Consider the following 5,995-nt stretch of genomic DNA (forward strand, 5'->3'; position numbering starts at 1 on the left):
AACGCCTCGTCCTCGGCCCACTTTGTGAAGTAATCCACAGCAACCACAGCGAACTTGGTCTGGCCCTTGCCCAAAGGGAAAGGACCAATGATATCTACCCCCCACTGCGCGAATGGCCACGGGGCCGGGATGGGGGTGAGCAGCTCGGGAGGTTGGTGGATTATGGTTCTGTAGCGTTGGCAATTGTCGCAAGTTCTAACGAACTTCTTGGCGTCCTGGCTGAGGGTCGGCAAATAGTATCCTTGTCGGATCACTTTGGCTGACAGCGACCGGGCGCCTGAGTGATTGCCGCACACTCCTTCGTGGATTTCTCTGAGGACGTACAGGCCCTCTTCAGGGGTTAGGCATCTCAATAGAGGCAGGGAAAAGCCGCGTCGGTACAATGCTCCACCTCGGACCACGAACCGATCTGCTCGCCTTGCCAACTTTCTGCGTTCCTTGGGGTCTTGTGGTGAGTTGCCCCTAATGAAGTCCGCAATCGGGTCCATCCATGAGGACTCCGGAGCGTCGATCTTCATCAGATCTGGTTCTGAGATCGAGGGATTATCTAAGATCTCGACGGGGACCGACCTGGCCAGGTCGGTCTCGTACGCCGATGCTAACTTGGCCAATGCGTCAGCATTAGAATTTTCTGCTCGGGGAACCCGGCTTACTTCGTAAGTTCGAAACTGGGCGAGGTACGATCTGACCTTGCCCAAATACTTCTCCATTCGGGAGTCTTTGGCTTGGTACTCTTCCTTGATCTGGCCCACAACCAGCTGGGAGTCGCTGAAGACCTTAACACAAGAGGCCCCCAATGCTCTAGCGATTCGCAGGCCGGCAATAAATGCTTCATACTCAGCCTCGTTGTTAGATGTCCGGAAGCCGAACCGCAAGGCATACTCAAATCGCTCGCCTCCTGGTCTGATTAAGAGGACCCCGGCCCCGCACCCCTTCTCGTTGGAGGATCCGTTGACATATATTGTCCACGGTAGGTCGAACTCGCTCAGCTCGGAAGGTGGTGTGAGCTCGGCTATGAAATCTGCTGCTGCTTGTCCTTTCAACGCGGTTTTGGGTTCGAACTGGATGTCGTACTCACTTAGCTCCATTGCCCACTTCATCAGGCGTCCAGAAGCTTCTGGCTTATGGAAGATGTTTTTTAGGGGCAAGTTAGTGAGCACCACCACAGTATGGGCTTGGAAGTATGGTCTAAGCCGTCGGGCCGAGGTGACTAAAGCAAGAGCCAACTTTTCCATTTGAGGGTATCTGGTCTCGGCTTCGGTCATAGCCTTGCTTGTGTAGTAGACCGGGTTTTGCCGCGCTTCCTCTTGCCTGATTAGGGCCGAGCTGACGGCGCTGTCAGACACTGCTAGGTATAATTGGAGCTTGTCCCCCGGCATGGGCTTGGCGAGCAAAGGTGCCGAACAGAGGTAGCTTTTCAACTGCTGAAATGCTTGCTCGCACTCCGCTGTCCATTCAAACGGCCATTTCCTCCGTAGGACTTTGAAGAAAGGAAGGCACTTATCTGTCGATCTTGAAACAAACCGGTTCAGGGCCGCAATCCTGCCATTAAGGCACTGAAGCTGCTTCAGCGTCTTAGGTGCCTCAATCTCGAGCACGGCTTTAATCGTTTCAGGGTTGGCCTTGATTCCCAGGTTGTTCACCATGAAGCCAAGAAATTTTCCCGAAGAGACTCCAAAGGCACAATTAGCTGGGTTGAGCTTCATTTGATATGTCCTCAGAACTGATTACGCTTGTTTACATGCGTAAAAAGAAGGTTTTAGATGCTGTTTTTACTATGTTTCAGCTTTGTTTCGGACTTTTTCTCGATCGTTTGAGTTCGAATTCATGCAAAATTCATATACTATGGTTTGTGGATGGCTTATATTGTATTTATGACATTTTAGGACCATTTGGGAGTGCAAATTAATCAAAAGAAGCGAAAAGACGAAAAAACACCTCAGGAGGCGCCAGGCGCCTGGGAAGCCTGCAGAAAACAGTTTTTCTTCCAACTTTGCCCTTAATGAAACGCGTCTTCCAATGCGTTTTGGTGGTTCCAACCGATGCATACGTGTAGAAGAAGTGTTCCACTATCAGTTTGAGCACGATTTGGTCAGTCAAAAGAGTTGGAAATGGGTGATTCACCATCGTTTTAGGACCTACCTAACCAATTCTGCACAGCTATAAATTCCAGCAACTTCTCCACCAAATTCATCAAGCCTTGCTTCCTTCTCTTGATCATTTTTAGTGTTTCTTTGTTGCTTTCTAAGTACTTTTGAGTTGCTTTCATTAGTTGCTTTTGGTTTTTAAATCCCGAGGACTTTACATTCTTTTATTGAGCTTTGTTTTGTTTCCATTTGTACTTAGTTATTTTCTACTTATTCAAATCTATAAAAATCTAGCACTTTGCTTATCTTCCCTTTGCCTTTACTTTAATTTTTAGTTAAGAGAGTTGTGTTTTTGGAGGAAAGAGCACGTGACACTCCCCCTTGCTTGAAAGAGAAGGGCGAAGCTCTCAATCCCGATAAAAACTCTCCGTTAGTTAACTTTTGTTTTTCACACATGCATTCCACATTCAACCATTTTACTTGCTGTATTTTCTTCAATATGTCTTTCTAAATTCCCGTCTCTAGCCCGGTTATGGATAGTTAGCCTTTTATGTCTAAAAAGGGTTTCTAAGAAGTAGTGTTTTTACTTTCCATTCATTGCTCAACATGTTTTCCCAAAAAGTTAGGATTTAGAGAAGGCCACTGTAAGTCTTAACAAGTCAATACTGAAAAGGTTGCTTATTTGCATTGTTGAGTGGTTAAACCGAGGAGAGGAGCGCCTTAGACATAAGGGTTCCACTTAAGTAGCCTAGACATAGGACCTTAACCCGAGGTTGCGACTATTTCCATCCTAAAACTAAGATATCTCTCGTAATAGACATATTAGGGAATGTCTTAGAACTTTGAACTTGCTTAGACATAAGTCAAGTGAAAAGCGTAGTCGTTGGTTCCTAAAGTGAAATGCATATCGTCCTTAGCATATCCTTGATCCTTTGTTGGCTAACTTGAAGTAATTCGGGCTAGGTTTTATCATTATAAGTCCAAATCCCAAATCCAAACCATTATTTGTGACCACTTCCCATTTTACAAGAATCACTCATTTCAACATTCACTATTCTTTAAAACTTTAGAGTTTGGAAATTGTTTAGAAGTCCTTGAGGATCGATACTTGGATACTTTATCCATTTTATATTACTCTGACAGGTGTGCGCTTGCATCTATATAATTGTTACCACGCTTAGCGCGTGCGTTCAGCATAAACACCCAGTCAAGTTTTTGGCGCCGTTGCCGGGGACTTTGGTTTTAAAATTATTTTCAAATTCTTTTAGTTTTTAGTTTTGTGAATTGTTGTTGGGTGTAATTTCCATCCACCGTTTTTGTTCTATATTTTTGGTCGTTTATCTCACAAGGGTAAGTTAAAGTGCATGAGCACAAGATCTTTTCTTCTACCCCTTGACCCTGAGATTGAACGGACCCTTCGAAAAACTCGAAAGGAGCAAAGACTTCGAAAACAACTAGAAAAGCAAAAAGAGAGAGAAGGTGAAATCAGTCCTGAAAGTGAGGTAGAGAGTACGAGCACATCAATGACAGATATTCCACCTCGTGATCCGGTTGATCCACCTGCTGTTAACGGTAATATGAGGGATCATGCAAGAAATGATGAATTCAACCATATCCAGATGGCGGACAACAGAGACGTGGCAATGCGAGAATATGCCGCCACGGCTTTTCAGAACTTTGATTCAGGGATAGTCAACCCTATTCCAGCCCACGCAAACTTTGAGCTTAAACCAATGATGTTCCAAATGTTGCAGACAATTGGACATTTTGGAGGGCAGGAACATGAGGATCCACATGATCATCTGAAATCATTCATTCAAATTGCAAATGCATTTCGATTACCTGGTATAACAGACGATGCTCTGAGACTAACACTTTTTCCATTTTCTTTGAAGGACCAAACTAGAGCATGGCTCAATGCATTTCCACCGGGATCCATCACCACATGGGGGTCGTTAGTGGAGAAGTTCTTAACAAAATTCTTCCCACCTACTCGCCACGCTGATATCAGAGAGGAGATCATCTCCTTTAGACAGTATGATCGTGAACCTGTTCACGAGGCGTGGGAGAGATTTAAAGAACTAATCAGGAAATGCCCGAACCATGGCTTGCCGGCATGCATCCAGATAGAACATTTCTTTAGAGGCTTAGATCATCCTACTAAGATGATGCTAAACAATGCTGCCAACGGAGCCTTTACAAAGAGGACATTCAACGAGATAGTTGACATCCTAAATGACTTAGCTTCACATAACGAACTATGGTGTTCGCAAAGATCTAGGGCAGCACCAAAGAAGCAAGATCCAGCTGGAGTTTTGGCTCTGGACATTGCGACCTCGATGCAAAAAGAGATGGTTACAATGAACCAGAGGCTGAAAGAGATGGCATTGGGAATAAAAAATCTATTAGCCACGCCGATACAACCTGTGCAGTCGGATTATTGCACTCCTGCCCCTGTTTGCCAAGTCAACGATCTCATTTGTTCATTTTGCAGTGAAAACCATATTTATGATAATTGTCCACATAACCCTGCTTCTGTTTTTTATGTAGGACATGGGAACAATAGGAACTTTAACCCATATTCGAACACTTACAACCCAGGTTGGAGGCACCACCCTAATTTCTCATGGGGAGGACAAGGAGGTTCGAGCGGTTTTAATCAAGGGCAGAGCCAGCAGAACAAGCAGCCCTATGTTCCACCTACACAGCAATACATCCCACCACTGCAACAGCAGTATAATCAGAGAACACAGACTCCACCAGTTCAAAATAACAACTCAAATCTTGAGAATATGATGAAGGAGTACATGGCCCGAACCGACGCAGTGATACAATCCCAAGCGGCATCAATGAGGAATTTCGTGACCCAATTGGGACAGCTCGCCAATGAATTGAAGAATAGACCACAAGGTTCTTTTCCAGGCCATACTGAATTACCAAAACGAGAAGGGAAAGAACAGTGCAAAGCTGTCACCCTCAGGAGTGGACTGGCATATGATGGACCAACAATGCCAACAACAGATTTACAGATTCCGTCCACTGAACCAATTGTAAAGATACCAGAAAAAGAAAATATTAGAAAAGGTAATGAGGACACCCCGAGTGTTCCTCCACAGGTACAGCCTTCTTTTACCCCTACTCCCCCGTTTCCACAAAGATTAGTTCAGAAAAATAATGATTCCCAGTTTAGAAAATTTTTAGATATTTTAAAACAACTGCATATAAATATACCATTAGTAGATGCTCTAGAACAGATGCCAAATTATGCTAAGTTTTTGAAAGATATAGTTTCTAGGAAGAAAAAAATAGGAGAGCATGAACTGGTAGCCATGACAAAATGTAGTAGTGAAGCTGTAGGCAGCCCGCTACCCATGAAATGTAATGATCCTGGCAGTTTTACCATTCCATGTTCCATAGGAGGAAAAAACTTAGGTAGGGCATTATGTGATCTAGGCGCTAGCATTAATCTTATGCCATTATCAGTTTTCAAATCTTTAGGCATAGGAGAAGCTATACCTACTACAGTTACCCTCCAACTAGTAGATAGATCTATCATAAGACCTGAGGGAAAGATAGAAGATGTTTTGGTCCAGGTGGACAAATTCATTTTCCCTGCGGACTTTATCATTCTAGATTGCGAGGCAGACTTAGACGTTCTCATTATTTTGGGAAGACCATTTCTAGCCACTGGGGATACAGTTTTTAATGTAAGGAAGGGAGAAATTACAATGAGGGTAAATAATGAAGAAGTTAAATTTAACGTTCTAGACGCCATTAAATTACCAGGAGACTTTGAAGAGTGCTCTGCTATAAATAGCTTGAATCCTATTATGTTTGATGAGTTTTATGACTTATTAGTTACAGAGATTGAAGAAGAGCTTGATAAGATAGCAGAAGGACCAGAAGAT

The 5,995-nt window shown here is 43.9% G+C and overlaps 1 non-coding gene across 1 annotated transcript; it reads right to left on the reverse strand.

Moving 5' to 3' along the window:
* Window positions 1-4,090: 4,090 nt before the first annotated feature.
* Window positions 4,091-4,197, reverse strand: LOC148210200 (small nucleolar RNA R71). Its single transcript, XR_015792472.1, has one exon. It is a non-coding gene; the product is annotated as a small nucleolar RNA R71 (small nucleolar RNA).
* Between the last annotated feature and the right edge of the window lie 1,798 nt (window positions 4,198-5,995).

Source organism: Momordica charantia (genome assembly GCF_013281855.1).
Source record: "Momordica charantia cultivar OHB3-1 chromosome 7 unlocalized genomic scaffold, Mcharantia_2.0 BLBB01000007.1, whole genome shotgun sequence".
NCBI classification, from domain to species: Eukaryota; Viridiplantae; Streptophyta; class Magnoliopsida; order Cucurbitales; family Cucurbitaceae; genus Momordica; species Momordica charantia.